Here is a 22,143-nt window from a genome sequence, read left to right on the forward strand (position 1 = left end):
AAAACCCCAAAGTTAGCAGAAGGAAAGAAATCATAAAGATCATATCAGAAATAAAAGAAAAAGAAAGGAAAGAAACAATAGCAAAGATCAATAAAACTAAAAGCTGGTTCTTTGAGAAGATAAACAAAATTGATAAACCATTATCCAGACTCCTCAAGAAAAAAAGGGAGAAGACTCAAATCAATAGAATTAGAAATGAAAAAGGAGTAACAACTGACACTGCAGAAATACAAAGGATCCTTAGAAATTACTACAAGCAACTATATGCCAATAAAATGGACAACCTGGAAGAAATGGACAAATTCTTAGAAAAGCACAACCTTCCGAGACTGAACCAGGAAGAAACAGAAAATATAAATAGACCAATCACAAGCACTGAAATTGAGACTGTGATTAAAAATCTTCCAACAAACAAAAGCCCAGCACCAGATGGCTTCACAGGTGAATTCTATTAAACATTTAGAGAAGAGCTAACACCTATCCTTCTCAAACTCTTCCAAAATATAGCAGAGGGAGGGACACTCCCAAACTCATTCTACGAGGCCACCATCACCCTGATACCAAAACCAGACAAAGATGTCACAAAGAAAGAAAACTACAGGCCAATATCACTGATGAGCATAGATGCAAAAATCCTCAACAAAATACTAACAAACAGAATCCAACAGCACATTAAAAGAATCATACACCATCATCAAGTGGGGTTTATCCCAGGAATACAAGGATTCTTCAATATATGCAAATCAATCAATGTGAGACACCATATTAACAAATTGAAGAATAAAAACCATATGATCACCTCAATAGATGCAGAAAAAGCTTTTGACAAAATTCAACACCCATTTATGATAAAAACCCTCCAGAAAGTAGGCCATATATGACAAACCCACAGCAAACATCATTCTCAATGGTGAAAAACTGAAACCATTTCCACTAAGATCAGGAACAAGACAAGGTTGCCCACTCTCACCACTATTATTCAACACAGTTTTGGAAGTTTTAGCCACAGCAATCAGAGAAGAAAAAGAAATAAAAGGAATCCAAACTGGAAAAGAAGAAGTAAAGCTGTCACTGTTTGCAGATGACATGATACTATATATAGAGAATCCTAAAGATGCTACCAGAAAACTACTAGAGCTAATCAGTGAATTTGGTAAAGTAGCAGGATACAAAATTAATGCACAGAAATCTCTTGCATTCCTATACACTAATGATGAAAAATCTGAAAGAGAAATTAAGGAAACACCCACATTTACCATTGCAACAAAAAAAATAAAATACCTAAGAATAAACCTACCTAAGGAGACAAAAGACCTGTATGCAGAAAACTATAAGACATTGATGAAAGAAATTAAAGATGATACAAATAGATGGAGAGATATACCATGTTCTTGGATTGGAAGAATCAACATTGTGAAAATGACTATACTACCCAAAGCAATCTACAGATTCAATGCAATCCCTATCAAACTACCAATGGCATTTTTCACAGAACTAGAACAAAAAAATTCACAATTTGTATGGAAACACAAAAGATCCCGAATAGCCAAAGCAATCTTGAGAAAGAAAAACGGAGCTGGAGGAATCAGGCTCCCAGACATCAGACTATACTATAAAGCTACAGTAATCAAGACAGTATGGTACTGGCACAAAAACAGAAATACAGATCAATGGATAGAAAGCCCAGAGATAAACCCACGCACATGTGGTCACCTTATTTTTGATAAAGGAAGCAAGGATATACAATGGAGAAAAGATAGCCTCTTCAATAAGTGGTGCTGGGAAAACTGGACAGCTACATGTAAAAGAATGAAATTAGAACACTCCCTAACACAATACTCAAAAATAAACTCAAAATGGATTAAAGACCTAAATGTAAGGCCAGACACTATCAAACTCTTAGAGGAAAACATAGGCAGAACACTCTGTGACATAAATCACAGCAAGATCCTTTTTGACCCACCTCCTAGAGAAATGGAAATAAAAACAAAAATAAACAAATGGGACCTAATGAAACTTCAAAGCTTTTGCACAGCAAAGGAAACCAATAACAAGACGAAAACCTCAGAATGGGAGAAAATATTTGCAAACGAAGCAACTGACAAAGGATTAATCTCCGAAATATACAAGCAACTCATGCAGCTCAATATCAAAAAAACAAAAAACCCAATCCAAAAATGGTCAGGAGACCTAAACAGACATTTCTCCAAAGAAGATATACAGACTGCCAACAAACATGTGAAAGGATGCTCAACATCACTAATCATTAGAGAAATGCAAACCAAAACTATAATGAGGTATCACCTCACACCAGTCAGAATGGCCATCATCAAAAAATCTACAAACGGGCTTCCCTGGTGGTGCAGTGGTTGAGAATCCGCCTGCCAATGCAGGGGACACGGGTTCGAGCCCTGGTCTGGGAAGATCCCACATGCCGCGGAGCGGCTGGGCCCGTGAGCCACAATTGCTGAGCCTGCGCGTCTAGAGCCTGTGCTCCGCAACAAGAGAGGCCGCGATAGCGAGAGGCCCGTGCACCGCGATGAAGAGTGGCCCCCGCTTGCCACAACTGGAGAAAGCCCTCGCACAGAAACGAAGACCCAACACAGCCATAAATAAAATAAATTAAAAAATAAAAAAATAAAAAAATAAATCTACAAACAATAAATGCTGGAGAGGGTGTGAAGAAAAGGGAACCCTCCTGCACTGTTGGTGGGATTGTAAATTGATACAGCCACTATGGAGAACAGTATGGAGTTTCCTTAAAAAACTAAAAACAGAACTACCATACGACCCAGCAATCCCAACACTGGGCATATACCCTGAGAAAACCATAATTCAAAAAGAATCATGCACCACAATGTTCACTGCAGCTCTATTTACGATAGCCAGGACATGGAAGCAACCTAAGTGTCCATCCACAGATGAATGGATAAAGAAGATGTGGGGTCTTCCCTGGTGGTGCAGTGGTTGAGAATCTGCCTGCCAATGCAGGGGACACGGGTTCGAGCCCTGGTCTGGGAAGATCCCACATGCCGCGGAGCGACTAGGCCCGCAAGCCACAATTGCTGAGCCTGCGCGTCTGGAGCCTGTGCTCCGCAACAAGAGAGGCCGCAATAGTGAGAGGCCCGCGCACCGCGATGAAGAGTGGCCCCCGCTTGCCGCAACTAGAGAAAGCCCTTGCACAGAAACGAAGACCCAACACAGTCAAAAATAAATAAATAAATAATAAAAATAAAGGAATTCCTTTAAAAAAAAAAAAAGATGTGGCACATATATACAATGGAATATTACTCTGCCATAAAAAGAAATGAAATTGAGTTATCTGTAGTGAGGTGGATGGACCTAGAGTCTGTCATACAGAGTGAAGTAAGTCAGAAAGAGAAAAACGAATACCGTATGCTAACACATATATATGGAATCTAAAAAAAGAAAAAAAAAAGGGTTATCAAGAACTTAGGGGCAGGACAGGAATAAAGACGTAGACGTAGAGAATGGACTTGAAGACTGGGGAGGGGTAAGGGTAAGCTGGGACGAAGTGAGAGAGTGGCATGGACTTATATATACTACCAAATGTAAAACAGATAGCTAGTGGGAAGCAGTCGCATAGCACAGGGAGATCAGCTCGATGCTTTGTGACCACCTAGAGGGGTGGGATAGAGAGGGTGGGAGGGAGACGCAAGAGGGAGGAGATATGGGGATATATGTATATCTGTAGAGCTGATTCACTTTGTTATAAAGCAGAAACTAACACATCATTTTAAAGCAATTATACTCCAATAAAGATGTTAAAATATATATATATATATATATATATATATATATATATATATATATGATATCACTTACAAGTGGAATCTAAAAAAAAAAGAAAAAAATACAAATGAACTTATTTCCAAAACAGAGACACACAGACATGGAAAACAATCTTATGGTTACCAAAGGGGAAAGGGAGTTGGGGTGGAGGGATAAATTAGGAGGTTGGGATTAACATATACACACTGCTCTATATAAAGCAGAGTGCTCGCTTCGGCAGCACATATACTAAAACTGGAACGATACAGAGAAGATTAGCATGGCCCCTGCACAAGGAAGACCCACAAATTCGTGAAGTGTTCCATATTTTTGTTCAGAAAATGTAATGAAGATGAAGATTCACCAAACAAGCTCTATACGTTGGTTACCTATGTTCCTGTCACCTTTGAAAAATCTACAGGTAATGTGGATGAGCACTAACGGCTGATTGTCAAATAAAGTTATAGAACTGCAAAAAAATAATTAAAATAAAATAAAACAACCAACAAGGACCTACTGTATAGCACAGGGAGCTATACTCAATATTTTGTAATAACCTATAAGGGAAGAGAATCTGAAGAAGTATATATATATATATATATATATAATCACTGTGCTGTACAACTGAAACTAACAAGATATTGTATCACTAAATCAACTACACTTCAATTTTTTAAAAAACAACAAGGACAACAAAAAAGTCTTAGGAGCTCTGTGTCAGAAATGGGGATGAGGATCAAATATTTATTTCTTATTATAAATCACAGTTTCACAGTTGTCAACCAAGAAATAGTGCAGGAGGCTGCAAATAAGAAATGAGTTTACTGGGCGTTGTAAGAATTGCAATTCAGGAGACACAGATTCAAGTAAAACCAAAAGAGTGTTTCCAGGAAGAGTCATGGCTTATAGAGGCAAAAAGCCACAAGGTTAAAAGTTGCCTGGCAAGAATTGTGATCAACTCTGACACAAGTTGGAAAACATTTGTCCTTAAGGAATCACAAATTATTTTAGGGTCGGGTCCAATAAGTAGATAGGCTATCATGAGTTATTTTAGGGTAAGGGTCTGATAAGTATCTTGAGTTTCTGGCAGATGTTCTGAATGACTCCATTAGGACAGTAAGTGGTCAAAAGGTCAGATTCCATCCAGGCTGAGATGTGTATAAGTCACACTTCCTTAATGGCCTCCAGGCTCTCTTAGCGATGGCAACTCCATTTTGCTTTTCCTTTCACACAGTCCACCCCTTGGCCTTCAAACATGAATCCTTTATAACAAAACAATCTTAAAAGTCAAAAGATACTGGCACATTACTAGAATCCCATTTAGTTATTAATAAGTATCCAGTCCACCAGCATTTCTTATGAAAATGTCTACCACAGTGAGGTTGAAACCGAGGGCAGTCAAGAGTTAGATCCCTTAAACTCTAACTTGCTTAGTAACATCCCGTAACCTGCCCTCACCAGTCAAGCTTGTCTTAATTGTTCCAGCAAATTGTATACCCTCCAAGCTTCACATAGCTTAGACACATAGCTTATGGTAAGACTCCTTTAACCACCCCCAACAGATAACACCTGTGACACAAGGTCACTATAGTAACGGTTACTTAGTTTGTTTTTCAGGAACATGGAGTTAGTCTTGCCAAGTTCAAACTGACTGGCACCATGGACCCTCCTGCTGGGCCTGCACAAGTGTCCAATGGATGACTTTTTGATGTCAGGGCCAAAATCTCTACCCTTGGATCATGCTAACACCACCATTTTCTGAACATGCACCCCTGAAGAAGCATGTAACTCAGATATGCCTGTACAGAGCAGCCGGTACTTCACCTTTTTCTTGCCTCCAATCAGCTGGAAAGTCAGCTGATGGCCTTCTGGGAGCTCCCTTGTACATAACTTGTTGCTTTTCCCTTGTTGCTTTTAAGATTTTCTGTCTTTAATTTTTGCCATTTTAATTACAGTGTGTCTTGATGTGATTCTCTTTGGGTTGATTCTGTTTGGGACTCTCTGTGGTTCTTGGACCTGAATGTCTGTTTCCTTTCCCAGGTTAGGGAAGTTTTCAGTTACTCTATCTTCAAACACATTCTCGGTCCCTTTCTCTCTCTCCTCTTTCTGGGATCTCAGTCATGTGAATTTTAGCATGCTTGATGTTGTCCCAAATTCTCTTAAACTGTCCTCACTTCTTTTTATTTTTCCTTTCTTCTGTTCAGCTTCAGTGATTTCCATTACTGTCTTCCAGCTCACTGATCTGTTCCTCTGTCATCTAATCTACTTTTGATTCCTTCTAGTGTATTTTTTATTTCAGTTATTATATTCTTTAGCTCTGTTTGGTTCTTCTTTATAAAGGCTCTTTGTTTAATTCTTTGTTAAACTTTTCACTGTTTTCATCCATTCATCTCTCGAGTTCTTTGATCATCTTTACGATCCTTACCTTGAACTTTTTTTTTTTTGGCTGCATTGGGTCTTCATTGCTGCACGCGGGCTTTCTCTAGTTGCATCGAGCGGGGGCTACTCTTCGTTGCGATGCACAGGCTTTTCATTGCGGTGGCTTCTCTTGTTGTGGAGCACGGGCTCTAGGCACGCGGGCTTCAGTAGTTGTGGCACGTGGGCTCAGTGGTTGTCGCTCGTGGGCTCTAGAGCGCAGGCTCAGTAGTTGGGGCACATGGGCTTAGTTGCTCCGCGGCATGTGGGATCTTCCTGGACCAGGGCTCGAACCCGTGTCCCCTGCATTGGCAGGCAGATTCTTAACCACTGCGCCACCAGGGAAGCCCTACCTTGAACTCTTTATTGGGTAGATTGCCTAGCTCCACTTTACTTAGTTCTTCTTCTGGGGTTTTATCCTGTTCCTTTGTTTGGAACATGTTCCTCTTGTCACATCATTTTGCCTAATATTGCTGTTTTTATTTCTGTGTATCTGGTACATTGGTAATATTTCCTGACCTTGGAGATGTAGCCTTTTGTAGGAGATGTCCTAAGCCTCCCAGCAGCACACTCCCCTCTGGGCACCAGAGTTATGTGCTCTAGGGGTGCCCCCATGTCCATGAGGGCTGCGTGGGTCCTTCTGTTGTGGTGGGTTGACTATGTGGGTGGTCTGGTAGGTGCAGCTGGCCCCTGGTCCACTTGGTTGCCAGGTCCTCATTGTGCGGAGGCTGCCAGCCATGGTTCCTGGGGCTGGGTCACAGGCAGCTGGCAGTGGAAGCCTGGGGGAGGGGGTCCCAGGGCTACTGCTGGCCCACTGGTGGGCAGAATGGGGTTCTAGGGTGAGTAGCTGTGGGGCTGGGGCTCCCAGGTCTATTGTCAGCCTGCTGGCGGTTAGGGTCAGTTCCCGACATGGCTGGCTGCAGGTTCCGGGATGTCCCAAAGCTGGACTTGGCCCACTGGTGAGTGGGGCTGGAAACTGGAGTGGCTGGCTGAGGGGTGCAAGGTGTCTCAGAGCTGGTTTGGCTTGCTGGTGGGCACAGCTGGGGCCCAAGGAGCCCTGGGGCTGGTGTGTTAGCTGGGTCCTGGCAAGGCCAGCGGCAGAGCTGCAGTGATCCTGGGGCTGGTGCCCACCCACCTGTGGGTGAAACCAAGTCCTGGGGCCAGTGCCAGCCCACCAGCATGCAGAGTCAGGTCCTGGGATCTCTGGCTGCAGGGTCCAGGGGTCCCAGAGCTGGTGTCGGCCCACTGGTGGGTGGGGCTGAGGCCCAGGGGGTCCTGGGGCTAGCGCTGGATTGCTGGTGGGTGGATCCAGGTCCCAGGGTCTCTGGTTGCAGGCCCCTGGCTGTCCCTGAGTTTGAACCCAATTTTCATTGTATGTGTGAGGAGATTTCCCCCACACCAAACAACTCAATTCTGAGGCCATCTACCTGGAGATGTAAGCAGCTTTTGGCAGGAAAGAGCTCTTGGCAGTAAACAGCTCTCCGCAGGAGGCCCCTTTTGTCTTGTCACTTTAGCGAAGCTATAGTCTAACTAACCTTAAGCCAGGCACCCCCATGCTCTACTCATCTCCGGCCCAAGCACACATTTCCTAACTTTTTTTTTTTAAATAAATTTATTTATTTTATTTATTTATTTTTGGCTGTGTTGCATCTTCATTGCTACACGTGGGCTTTATCTAGTTGTGGTGAACGGGGGCTACTCTTCGTTGCGGTGCACGGGCTTCTCATTGAGGTGGCTTCTATTGTTGCAGAGCATGGACTCTAGGCACACGGGCTCAGTAGCTGTGGCTCGTGGGCTCAGTAGTTGTGGTGCACGGGCTTAGTTGCTCTGCGGCATGTGGGATCTTCCCGGACCAGGGCTGGAACCCGTGTCCTCTGCATTGGCAGGAGGATTCTTAACCACTGTGCCACCATCTTTCCTAACTTTTTTTTTTTTTTTAAAGATTGATTGATTGATTGATTGATTGCTATGTTGGGTCTTCGTTTCTATGCTAGGGCTTTCTCTAGTTGCAGCAAGCGGGGGCCACTCTTCATCGCTGTGTGCGGGCCTCTCACTATCGTGGTCTCTCTCTTTGCGGAGCACAAGCTCCAGACGCGCAGGCTCAGTAGTTGTGGCTCACGGGCCCAGTTGCTCCGCGGCATGTGGGATCCTCCCAGACCAGGGCCCGAACCTGCGTCCCCGGCACTAGCAGGCAGACTCTCAACCACTGCGCCACCAGGGAAGCCCCTTTCCTACCTTTTGATCACACAATACCATGCCTAACCTGTTGGTTCTTTCCATAGATCAAAGAAGTAGAAAGGAAGAATAAGTAATTAACAGATGACCAGATCTCCCTAGCTGCCCCTTCAGTAATCTCTCAAACAAACTGTGAACACGATAGCGTCTAAAGAAAGGTCGACAAGCCTGCATGCAGTGGGAGATGGTGACAAGTCTGATCCCCTATTTCAATGAGTAACTGAGACCACTTCCCCTTTTCCCTTTAAAAACTTCCATGGCCGATGCTGGGCGCAGGAGGCGTGGGGCTCGCGGGCCAGGACGCAGGCGTGGCTATGGGGCTCACACGGCGCTCCCTGGCCTTGGCGCACGCGGCCCGCGAGCTCCACACGGGAGACTGGCGGCCCTCGGCGGGGCTGGGGCCGGGCGGGCGTCGGCTGGGCCTGTCGGCGGCGGGGATCGTGAATTTGGCGCCCCACCCTCTGCAGCCCTACCTGTGCCTCATGCGGTTGGACAAGCCCTTCGGAGCCTGGCTGCGGGATCTGCCATGTACTTGGCGCACTGGTTTGGCATCTCAACCAGGTTGTTTTACGGATTGGTCCATGTTATCCCTCTTTGGCACTGGAGCTGTTCTGCTGCGTGGAGCAGGCTGTACTATGAATGACATGTGGGACCAGGACGATGATAAAAAGGTTACAAGAGCAGCAAGTCACCCAAGAGCTGCTGGAGACATTTCAACTTTGCAATCCTTTTTCTCCGGGGCCAGCTGAACTTGGCACTAGGTGTTCTTCTGTGTCTGAATTACTGCAGCTCTTGGAGCAGCAACCCTACTTCTCGTCATCACCTACCTGCTAATGAAGAGAATTACATACTGGCCTCAATTAGCCTTGGGGTTGACTTTTAATTGGGGAGTATTACTTGGATGGTCTGCTACCAAGGGTTCCTGTGATCCATCTGTTTGCCTCCCTCTTTATTTTTCTGGAATCGTGTGGACTCGTATACGATACTATCTGTGCTCGTCAGGACGAGACAGATGATGCTCTGATCGTGCTGAAGTCCACGGCAGTGCTGTTCCGTGAAGATACCAAGCAGTGGCTCGGTGGCTTCAGTGCAGCAATGCTGGGGGCGCTCAGCCTGGTGGGCGTGAACGACGGTCAGACTGTGCCCTACTACGCTGCTCCGGCTGCTGCAGCAGGAGCCCATCTGGCTCACCAGATTTACACTCTGGACATCCACAGACCTGAGGATTGTCGGGATAAATTCACCTCCAACAGAACAATAGGACTAAAAATTTTTTTAGGGATTGTCCTTGGGAATTAGTGGAAAGAAAAGGAGACAGATGAAAAAAAGAAAAATACAGATAATAGAATGGAAAATTAGCAAATTAAGTTTATCTAGGGATTTTTAAAACAAACTTTTACAAAACACTCTCAGGTCTTGTTACCACATAACTGGATCTGAATAACAGTCTTACAATATGTTAATGAATTACAAACCAGTAGATGAAGTTTTAGAGCATTTTTGCCTGGATTTTAGTTCAAGTATGTACTAGTCGAATTCTTCCCCTGTCACAGAAACCAGGAACTCTTCAGGATTTGCCATCACCTGGAGTATTTTTAAGTTAATGCATGCTTCTCGTTATAATTCTCATTGGCAGTTACAGGAATTATGTGAGTTTTGGCACTTTAGAAAAAAACCTAACGTGTGTCTCATCTAAATGAATGTCTCTGTATGAAAATGGACTCTCTTTTTAGGGGAAAATAAAAGTTGCTACAGAAAGTTTGGGCTTATTGTTCTTTGTGTTGACCTTTACTTACTGCCAAAAGCTGTAATTCAGGAAACCATCCTATTTTTTATATTTTAAGAGAATTTAAATCAGTAAATAAAGATTTTTACCTATTATACCTGTTAAAGACAAAACAAAACAACAAACTTCTATGGCCAAGCATAATCTTCAGAGTTAGATTTGGGACACGAGTCTGCCTTCTCCCCCAGAATGCTAGCTTTCTGATTAGGAACATTAGCAAAAGGAACATTTTCCATTTCTCCCAACACGTGCCTCTTGAGTATTGATTTTCAAGCAGTGAGCAGCTGGGCCCGAGTTTGGTAGCAGAGGTCGCCTCAGATTCTGCAGTTTAAGGGTTCAGTCCTACCAGACAGCACCCCGACTCATTTCACACTCCAGTCACAGGTCCACGTTGTTACCTGTGCTTCTGACCAACCAGCTATGAATCAGAGGTTCCCACGACCCCCTCCTTGGGTTCAATTAATTTGCTAGAGTGGCTCACAGAACTCCGGAAACTCATTTTTACTCACTGGATTTATTATATAAGAATATAAGTCAGGGGCTTCCCTGGTGGCGCAGTGGTTGAGAACCTGCCTGCCAATGCAGGGGACACGGGTTCGAGCCCTGGTCTGGGAAGATCCCACATGCCACGGAGCAACTGGGCCCGTGAGCCACAACTACTGAGCCTGCGCGTCTGGAGCCTGTGCTCCGCAAGGAGAGGCCGCGACAGTGAGAGGCCTGCGCACTGCGATGAAGAGTGGCCCCCGCTTGCCGCAACTGGAGAAAGCCCTCGCACAGAAACGAAGACCCAACACAGCCATAAATAAATAAATAAATAAATAAATAAATAAATAAATAAAAAAGCCTCTCTTTTAAAAAAAAAAAAAGAATATAAGTCAGGTGGAACAGAACAGTAGTCAGTTGAGAGCCCAGAAATAAACCCACACACGTACAGTCAATTAATCTGCAACAAAGGAGGCAAGAATACATAATGGAGAAAAGACAGTCTCTTCAGCAAGTGCTGTTGGGAAAGCTGGACAGCCACATGTAAATCAGTGAAGTTAGAACACTCCCTCACATCATACACAAAAATAAACTCAAAATGGCTTAAAGACTTAAATGTAAGACTGGATACTATAAAACTTCTAGAAAAGAACATAGGCAAAACATTTTCTGATGTAAATCGTAGCAACGTTTTCTTAGGTCAGTCTCTCAAGGCAATAGAAATAAAAGCAAAAATAAACAAATGGGACCTAGTTAAACTTACAAGCTTTTATACAGCAAAGGAAACTGTAAACAAAATGAAAAGACAACCCACAGAATGGGAGAAAATATTTACAAATGATGTGATCGACAAGGACTTAATTTCCAAAATATACAAAAAGCTCATACAGTTCATACAGCTCAATATCAAAAACAAACAACCCAAACAAAAAATGAACAGAAGACCTAAATAGACATTTCTCCAAAGGAGACTTACATATAGCCAACAGGCACATGAAAAGATGCTCAACATCACAAATTATTAGAGAAATGCAAATCAAAACTACAATGAGGTACCACCTCACGTGGGTCAGAATGGCCATCATCAAAAAGTCTACAAATAACAAATGCTGGAGAGGGTGTAGAGAAAAGGGAACCCTCCTACACTGTTGGTGGGAATGTAAATTGGTGCAGCCACTATGGAGAACAGTATGGAGGTTCCTCAAAAAACTAAAACTATAGTTGCCATATGATCCAGCAATCTCACTCCTGGGCATATATCCAGAGAAAACCATACTTCAAAAAGATACATGCACTCCAATGTTCATTGCAGCACTATTTACAATAGCCAAGACATGGAAACAACCTAAATGTCCATTGACAGATGAACGGATCAAGAAGATGTGGTACATATATACAATGGAATATTACTCAGCCATAAAAAGGAATGAAATAAATGCCATTTGCAGCAATGTAGATGGACCTAGAGGTTACTTTCTGAAGTAGTCAGAAAGAGAAAGACAAATACCAAATGATATCACTTACATGTGAAATCTAAAATATGACACAAATGAACTTATCTACTAAACAGAAGCATAATCACAGACACAGAGAACAGACTTGTGGTTGCCAAGGGGTGGGGGTAGGGATGGACTGGGAGTTTGGGATTAGCAGATGCAAACCATTATATAGAGAATACATAAACAAGGTCCTACTGCATAGCACAGGGAACTATATTCAATATCCTGTGATAAACCATAATGAAAAAGAATATGAACAAGAATGTGTGTGTGTATATATATATATATATATATATATATATATATATATATATATATATATATATACACATATATATATATATATATACATATACATATGTATAACAGAATCACTTGGCTATACAGTAGAAATAAACACATCATTGTAAATCAACTATACTTTAATAAAATAAGTTTTTTAAAAAAAGAATATAACTCAGGGGACTTCTCTGGTGGCAGAGTGGCTAAGAATCCGCCTGCCGGGCTTCCCTGGTGGTGCGGTGGTTAAGAATCCATCTGCCAATGCAGGAGATACAGGTTCGAGCCCTGCTCCAGGTAGATCCCACATGCCACAGAGCAACTAAGGCTGTGCGCCACAACTACTGAGCCTGCGCGCCACAACTACTGAAGCCCATGCGCCTAGAGCCCATGCTCCACAACAAGAGAAGCCACCGCAATGAGAAGCCCGCGCACCGCAACGAAGAGTAGCCCCTGCTCGCCGCAACTAGAGAAAAGCCCACATGCAGCAACGAAGACCCAATGCAGCCAAAAATAAATAAATAAATGAATGAGTGAATGAATGAATATAACTCAGGAACAGCCAGATGGAAGAGGTGCACAGGGCAAGGTATGGGGAAGGGCACAGAGTATACACGCTCTCTCTAGGTGTATCACTCCCCCTGAATCTCCACGTGTTCACCAGCCCAGAAGCTCTCCAAACCCCGTCCCTTTGGGGTTTTATGGGTGCTTCATTACATAGGCATGATTGATTTAACCTCCCTGGAGGTCAGATCCCTCTAATCACATGATTGGCTTCTCCAGCAACCAGCTCCCAACCTTAGGTGAGTTCCAAAAGTCACCTCATTAACATAAAAAAGACACCTTTATGACTCTCATCACTTCAGAAATTCTAAGAGTCTTAGGAGCTCTGTGCTAGAAATCGCGATGAAGAGCAAATATTTGTTTCTTATTGTAAGTCACAATATCACAAATGGGTTTATTATTTCCATGGCCATAGTGACCCGAATGACCCCTTCATTTCCAACCCTGAAGAGGCCCAATTTGACCCTGAGTCCAGAGAATTCTTTTTACGGGGCACTCCCCCTTGTTACAGGGTGGCAGGACTACATTTTATTGGGGCTGCTGAAACCATCCAAAAGGCACTGGAGGGCGCTGACATAGCTGCTAGACCTGGAGGAGATTCCCACCCAGAAGCCCAGATACTTCAGACTTGTGAAAATTAATTTGGGGAAACCTCACTAAAATGGAGCCAAGAGGCCAGAAGAGGGAGCTCTCCCCCACATACCACTCCGCCATCAACACAGACCTTGACAGGAAGACCCTTGGCATCTCCCACAGGAAGTGACAGCACCATCTCCAGGAGGAGGAAGATTTTCTCCTAGCCTGGCAGCAACTCAGCCAATGAGAGACTGTCACCACTCAACCATGACAAGCCCGTATACTTCAAAGTCCCAGTTTCCCCCCAATGGACTTTGGTTTATAATAGCCCCTCCCAACTTCCCCTTCTCTAGGAAAGAGGTTCCTCTCCTTTGTTTTACTGGACTTCCATGTGGTTTGCCATAGTTGCATGTCCCCAATTGCAATTCTTTGCTGTTCTCGAATAAACCAGTTTTGCTAGGCTGTTTTACTGTTTTAGGTTACAGACTCATGGCCCTCTACTCCAGTTGCCCTGGAAGGTCTCCCTTGAACAAATTTCCCTCAACAAAAAAGATTCCCCACTCCCTCTTCAACAAACCCCCGACTCAGACAATAAGTTGCCTCTTATGGGAATACTTATGGGACTACTTAGGGAAGCCTTATGGGAATACTTAGGCAAGCCTCTACTGGGAGTTCCAAAAACTCAGGGGTCCTGGCCACTTGACCTCTGGGTAGCCAGTCTCTAAACTCCAGGCCCTGAAACCTGCATTCTCCAGCTACAGCCTCCCTCTGCCGTCCACCTTCCTGCCACACAGCCACCTTCTGACCCCGAGCCTGTCCCCGATACTCCCTCTGCCCCCTTCCCTAAACTCCAGGCCTGGCAGCCACCTAAGCCCCTACCCTAGAAAACCGGCAGCTCCATAAGGCTTGTCCCACCTCCTGAGGACAATCACCCTTATACGACTCGGGGGGTCCATTTGAGACAATAAAAATTTAGTCCTTTGGGGCCCAAGTCACTGTAATTTGAGGCAATTCCTCTAAATTCCCTAAAAGGAAGTCCTTTACTTATAAATCAATCAAAGGTGTAAAAACCCATTTGGATGTAACTATTGGGACCATTCATCTCAAACAGCTAACTACCTCTGGTGGTGCCCCCCTGGTTCTTTCTTTTCCTATTGCAGGCATGGATCCATTGACACAACACCATGCCCCATGGACTAAGCCCAAGCTTTTGGCTTTTCTGGTAGGACTCGCCAATTGGACACCAGTGACTCTTTCTCCGGGTCAAGATGGTAAACATTCCCCAATACTGATTTAAACAGGGCACTGAAGGCCCATGTCCTATCATTAAAGATATGCTTGAGGGACTTCCCTGGTGGTCCAGTGGCTAAGACTCCGAGCTCCCAATGCAGGGGGTCTGGGTTCGATCCCTGGTCAGGGAACTAGATCCCACATGCAGCAACTAAGAATTCGCATCCTGCAACTAAAGATCCCGCACGCTGCAATGAAGATCCTGCATGCCTCAACTAAGACCCGACACAGCCAAATAAACAAATATTTTAAAATAAATACATAGGACAGGGCTTCCCTGGTGGCGCAGTGGTTGAGAATCTGCCTGTCAATGCAGGGGACACGGGTTCAAGCCCTGGTATGGGAGGATCCCGCGTGCCGTGGAGCAACTAGGCCCGTGAGCCACAACTACTGAGCCTGCGCGTCTGGAGCCTGTGCTCCGCAACAAGAGAGGCCGCGATAGTGAGAGGCCCGCGCACCGCGATGAGGAGTGGCCCCCGCTCGCCGCAACTAGAGAAAGCCCTCGCACAGAAACGGGGACCCAACACAGCCAAAAATAAATAATAAGTAAATTTAAAAAAAAAAAATAGTAAGTAAATAAATAAATACATAGGACATCTCTGGTGGCGCAGTGGTTAAGAATCCGCCTGCCAATGCAGGCCACACGGGTTCAATCCCTGGTCCGGGAAGATCCCACGTGCCGCGGAGCAACTAAGCCTGTGTGCCACAACTGAGCCTGCGTGCCACAACTACTGAAGCCTGCGCGCCTAGAGCCCATGCTCTGCAACAAGAGAAGCCACCGCAATGAGAAGCCCACGCACCACAACGAAGAGTAGCCCCCACTCGCCGCAACTAGAGAAAGCCCGCGCGCAGCAACAAAGACCCAACGCAGCCAAAAATAAAAATAAATTTTAAATAAATAAATACATACACACATACATAAAGATACGCTTCAGCTGAGAGTCTTTAGGCCCACAGTCTCCTTTGCAATAGCCCCATGTGGCTGGTACTTAAGCCAGCCGCTAATGATGGCGCCTCACCATTGACAATGGAAACCTCAATGCTCAGGTTCTCCCCGATTAAGGCTTCAACTCCTAATATCATAGAACTCATTGAGGACATACAGCAGGTCCAGGGAGCATCCTCAGTAGTCGTCAACCTACTCACCAGTTCTATTCTGTTCCCATCATGGAGGATGGGGACATGTTCCCCGGGAGACCCACCACTCCCTCGGGCAGATTGATTTCCTCGGCCGCTGCCCGCTCCTGCTGCCACACTCATCGCTGCTGACACGCGGGACCCCTCTGCTCGACCCCCGCCCGGGGTTCCTCCTCAAACAGGCCTTTCCTGACTACATTTGTCTTGTGCCCTTTGCATCACTAGACGTTATTGACTCTGACCCGGGAACCCACTTTGCTGGCTTCACCAAGCACGAGAACAGTGTATTTTCTTTCTTTTTTGGCCATGCTGAGCCATGCCGAGCAGCTTTGCGGATCTTAGTTCCCCGACCAGGGATTGAATCCGGGCCAGCAGTGAAGCACCGAGCCCTAACCACTGGACCGCCAGGGAATTCCCAGAATGGCCTCCTTAAAGAGCCTCTCCTTACTTTGCTGTCAAGCAAGCGGTCCCTGAAATGGATCAAGCTAGGACCCCATCTTGCTTAATTCTCACCCCCTGGGCCTTCTTATCCCACATAACAATTACTATCCACCCCCAACCCCGAAGTTGCACTTTCAGTCATCTCTGGCAATCCTCAAGCTTTCACCCTCCAAGACAGTGTCCTTTTTATTCTGTCCTCTGACTCCACTCCCCCCTTCCGCTATGGTTTTTCCATCATTTCATCATTTGCTTCATGCTGGTGACCTGATCGAGGGCAGATAGTCCAATGTGACCCCTCATCAGTGCGTGTCCCCCAGGCCAGAAGCCCAGCAAGTTAGTGTGAAATCATTTCTTCTAAAGCCCTGACAATGCAGGGGTCACCTCCATGCCGGTCGCTCTCCCTGTTTATAGAGGCTGCAAGGGCTGGCAAATGAAATGAGATCTCCTACTAATTCACAGGAAGTAGAACTCATTGCCTGAGGACCAATCCCTGGCACAGTTTGGGTGTCTGAAAGAGGGAAAGAAACTCTCTGCTCGGTAGATTTGAGCCAAACTTGGAGACGAGAATATGGTGAGAAAGCTACAAGTCGTGGCCGTACCCCCATGCTAGACGCCGTAACCCACAACCCACAGCTTTCTCCCCAAGCATCACCACTCAGCCGTTCAGTTCATCAATATACAAATAGCTCAGCCACAGGAACCTCCACCCCGCCCACCCAAGATCATCAAGCATCAGTGCTCTACGTGGCTGTGACTATTCTTATGACTTTGCACTGGCCGGGGTGATGGGGTTACTGGTAGACCCCTCGGGCCAACCATCATGCAGATCCAATGCTGGAACATACCTCTCCCGCTTGCAATTGCACCACCGGGTGGAGAAGCAGGGAGTGTTGGAGAGCCCTACTGAGAAGGGCTCAGGCCACTATGCCACCCAGCCTGGGGCAAGGGATGGAATCCCTTTACAGGCAACTGGTCCTCTGGAAGCAGTGTCTGAATGACACTCGCCTCCGGATTCCTACACATGGAACATTGCTACCAGCTGGCCCCGCTATTGCCTGTACAGAAAACCCCTCTGCTTATGGGAACTGTGAGCTCATGGTTTCTCCTTTGCCCTCACGGATCGGTCCCAGGAAATAGCATCCCTAAGATCCTCTCTAGCCCGGAATATAAGTGTGCGCAGGATCTTCATGTGCTGTGGATGAGCTCCTTGGGAGATGAAAGGGCAGCTGCCTGTGCCGTGGCCGAATGTGCCCCTGAAGACCCCGGGGAGCCCTTCACAGTTTGGTTCACTAGGAACAGCAGCAGATGGGCAGCTCAGTCCTCAGGGAAACCTCCGAGTCACATCAGGGTGGCCTACGAGCAGCCCATGACCAGTGCCCCACCCGACAGCCACATGGGAGGGTCGCCCACTGCCGGGGTGACCGCCTCTCCACAGCACCTCACCTCTGAGACGGACTCATCGCTGGAGAGGACACCATCTCAGACGACAGGGCCCCAGCCCAAGTTCGCCGCTGGAGATGCCTATACCTCTTGCACCAGAGATGACACCCCAGGGACACACCACCACGTCAGAGACCTCACCACTTCACTTGCCCAGATGTTGAAATATTACCCAAATCTTCGAACGGATTCCCAGAGTCCCCGAGATCACTGACCTACTTTCATGGCTGGACGCTTTAAGTTTGGGACAATAGCTATGAACAACACTGCAGACTGTATGTTATTATAGGATTTGTACATTTAGGATTTAGAGGTGTACTTCGTTGGTTACAATGTGCCCTCCCCCTGACTTCTAACTTATCTGCTACCCCGGCTGTTAGTGCCCTTACCACTGACTCTGATGCCTCAGCATCACAGGCTGGATTGTAGTGTAAGCGCCAGACAGTGAGGTGTTTTGTTTTGTTTTAATCTTTTGGCCGCGCTGTGAGGCATGTGGGATCTTAGTTCCCCGACCAGGGATCGAACTCAAGCCCCCTGTGTTGGCAGCGCGGAGTCTTAACCACGGGACTGCCAGGGAAGTCCCTGTTTGGTTGGGTTTTTTAAATTTTAAAGCAAGTGCCTGATAAACTCTTGATTGCCGAGACATCCACTTCAAAGACAACTATGTCACATAAACACGTTGCCAGTCGCACGACCAGGTAAAGAGCCAGCCCACCCCTACGTGATGCTGCCGCAGCTGGGCTGAAGACCCACTTTGCGAACCCTCGTTCGTGATTAAGGGCACTGCTTCGTGGCGTAAGGAGAGGAACGGCTCCTGCCTCATAAAGCCCACAGTCCAGTCTAGTAACCAGGTGAATCCAGTGGAGCACAATTAGTTTCTAGCAGGGGGGAGTGCAAGGCTTGCGAGACCTCGGAGGAGGAAGCGTCCACCTCTGGTTGAGGCAAAGGAGGCCTGAGACAAATTTGAGGAGCCGCAGAATGCCAAGTTGTTTACTGAGGCCACTCAGCCTGCTGGTCGCCCGTCCTTGATTCCTTTCGCTCACACAGATTGAGCAGGACCCCCGGTAGCGGTCCATCTATTCTGCCCCAGCGCTTCCAGGCCCTCCTAACCAACTCCATCACCCTGCGGGCCAGGACCCGGCTGCCCATCCCGCCCTGCCACCACCACGGGAACTGCATCCTCCTGGCAGTTTCTCGTAGCAGCGTCTCCTACCGCCCAGGCTGGCCTAAAGAGGGCACCGGGGGTGAACTTCTCAGCCAGGCTGGGGCCCCTCCCTCCAGCACATTCCTGCCTACTCTGGTGCATCTTCTGGGCCTTCCCGTGGAAGCCAGCCACCGGGCGTCCTGCTTTACACAGCACGGCCACCCTGCCACGCCCGCTTCTCTCAGCCTTAAATCCCTTCTTCCACCGTCTGACCTGGTCATTCTGGCATCTGGCCCTCATTTGGTGGGGTCCAGGGCTGGTTTCTGGCTTCTAGGAGCCATCCAGGCAGCAAGTGGGCACCACCCCTGGGGGACCCAGCTAGGGTGTTAAATCCTGTGTCCTGGGAGACGGCTCCCAAATCAATCATCTCTCCCTTATCTGATTCTATGTTCTGACCCCACTTGATCCAGGGCTCACCTGGCCTTGCTGGCGAGGTCCTGCAGCTCCCTTGGGACACAGTTTCTTTCCTCTCTTATCAGACCCAGCACGCCTCCAGGACTGGAGGTGGGGCCTATGCTGAGGAGCCTGGGGTCCTGCAGGGCCCTGACCCTGGCCTGGCAGACCCGCCTAGGCTGAACGTTTAACCTTCGGAGCCTGGCTGCTCTAGACTACACCCCGGACCCTGTGCTCAGCTTTCTCACCAGGGAACCGCGGAGGCTGGGCAGCTCTTTCTGTGCTCCCAAGGAGGCTCTCTGGCCTTCACGCCTAGCTTTTAATCGTCTATGAATCACTCTCAGCTTTTCCTTTTCTTTTTCTGGAGCCTGAATTGTGCTTAGCAACGGCTACGCCGTTTCACCAGCCTTACAGTTTCTCCCTCCACCCCCCATATTTCACCAACTCCTGACATATGGCAAACCCACTAGTGAATTCTCTCCCACCAGACTACCATCCCAGTTCGTCAGGGGTGGAAGTTTTAACGATTTCATTGTTACCTTGTGCCGCGGGCGGTGCTGCCCTTACCAAGGGGGAAGGGGTCCTCACGGCCACAGCCGGCAGAGCGCGGTCCGACTCCAGAATCCCGTCCTAGCGCCTGCTTTCTGGAGCCCACCCACTCCTGGTACCGAGAGTCACAACTTAAGCTTCCGGGGAGCAGACTCTGAGATGAAGGTCAGCACCAGGAAGTGTATCAGGGAGTGCTTCCAGGATCAACACCTGGGAAGGGAAGGGATGGACCTTTAAAAGCCCGCTGACCAATCAGGGATGTGGGCCGCCCAGAAAGGCAGCCTGACCTTGGTCAGGACGATTCTCTGCAGCTGAGGAAATTGCCAGAGAGGACTGACAGCTGAGGGCTGTCTGTGGGCAACACTCCCTGCAGCTGGGGAGTCGGTCAGCGCTGGAGGGGGTCTGGGCAGTCTCATCACCATGTCCGCTAGCTGTGGGTACAGATGTCGGCTGATAAGTGACTGGTGAACGATGTGATACTCTCCAGATGTGAATGATGACCATCCCCTTCTGATTGGTCCAGACCTTTCATTTAAGTAGGAAGCTAGGTCATCTGTGGACAGAGAAGGTTGGCCGTATGCACTAACTGTGTCTAAGGAAGAACAGGAACACTGTATGGGCTAAGTGAAGGAAGTCAGAAAGAGAAAGACAAATACCGTATGCTATCACTTATATGTGGAATCTAAAATATGACACGAATGAACCTATCTATGAAACAGAAACAGAATCACAGACATAGAGAACAGACGGATGGTTGCCAAGGGGGAGGTGGGTAGGAGAGGGATGGAGTGAGAGTTTAGGGTTAGCAGGTGCAAACTATTATATATAGGATGGATAAACAACAAGGTCCTACTGTATAGCACAGGGAACTATATTCAATATCCTGTGATAAACCATAATGGAAAAGAATATGAAAAAGAATATATATATATGTATAACTGAATCACTCTGCTGTACAGCAGAAATTAACACAACATTGTAAATCAACTATACTTCAATTAAAAAATTAAAAATAAACAAATAGTTAAAAAAAAAAAAAAGAATACTGTATGGGGCAGCCTCTGCAGGGCCCATTAAGCATACCCTGCCCTACAGAGGGTCTGTTTGCAAACTGAGACAGACTCCCAATCAATCATGGAATTTTTTAACTATACTTTTCAGTGTAACGCCTAATTGGAAACCACTTGGGTATGCAAAATCTACTTTTTCAACTGCAATATTTTATGAAATTTAAATACAGATGAAGTATTCCTGATGAAAACTTAGCATCCTAATTGAGAGGTGCTGTAAGTGCAAATTACACACTGGACTTCAAAGACCTAGTATGAGAAAAAGAATGTAAAATATACCATTAATAATTTTAAAACATGTTGAAATGATAATAATTGGATATACTGAGTTAAATAAATATAATATAAATAAATTAAATATAAATAAAATTAATTCACCTATTTCTTTTAATTTTTTTTAGAAAGGTTATGAGATCATCTAAAATCACCCATTTGGCTTACATTACATTTCTAAGTCAGAAGCCGGGCACGGCCTTGCAGTTTTCACATGGGCCACGAGGTGGCGATCTTATCCCGGGACTGCGGTTTTCAGACTCCAGGGGGAGGGTTGGCAAAACGGTTGGCAGAGGCGAAGGCAGGTCTTGCTAGTGAGTGAAAAAGTAACTTAACCGGGCTTGTGTTTGCTACTGCATTTTTATACGCATCACATCCCACAATCATTTGCATGTAAGTGGTTTTGATGTAGATATAAAATGCTTGTACTTTGCTCTCCAAGTTTGAGGGGTTCCCCCACCCCAAACCTGCAGTGTTCCTTAAAACACTGGGCTTTAAATAATATTTTAAATCCTTTTTTTTTTTTTTTTTTGCTTATTTATTTATTTATTTATGGCTGTGTTGGGTCTTCGCTTCTGTGCGAGGGCTTTCTCTAGTTGTGGCAAGTGGGGGCCACTCTTCATCGCGGTGCACGGGCCTCTCACTATCGTGGCCTCTCCTGTTGCAGAGCACAGGCTCCAGACGCACAGGCTCAGTAATTGTGGCTCATGGGCCTAG

General features: G+C 46.2%; 1 long non-coding RNA gene, 1 other non-coding gene and 1 pseudogene across 2 annotated transcripts in view; 2 read left to right on the forward strand and 1 right to left on the reverse strand.

The window, feature by feature from the left end:
- LOC132352877 (uncharacterized) overlaps positions 1-20,242 on the reverse strand; it is a 45,626-nt gene extending 25,384 nt beyond the window's left edge. The window contains exon 1 of the long non-coding RNA XR_009498899.1: positions 20,074-20,242. This is a non-coding gene — a long non-coding RNA (uncharacterized LOC132352877). The remainder of the gene's footprint in view (positions 1-20,073) is intronic.
- On the forward strand, positions 4,018-4,124 carry LOC132354414 (U6 spliceosomal RNA). Its single transcript, XR_009499281.1, has one exon. It is a non-coding gene; the product is annotated as a U6 spliceosomal RNA (small nuclear RNA).
- On the forward strand, positions 7,117-9,801 carry LOC132353868 (4-hydroxybenzoate polyprenyltransferase, mitochondrial-like; annotated as a pseudogene).
- Positions 20,243-22,143: the final 1,901 nt, after the last annotated feature.

This window comes from Balaenoptera ricei, chromosome 19, assembly GCF_028023285.1.
Source record: "Balaenoptera ricei isolate mBalRic1 chromosome 19, mBalRic1.hap2, whole genome shotgun sequence".
NCBI classification, from domain to species: Eukaryota; Metazoa; Chordata; class Mammalia; order Artiodactyla; family Balaenopteridae; genus Balaenoptera; species Balaenoptera ricei.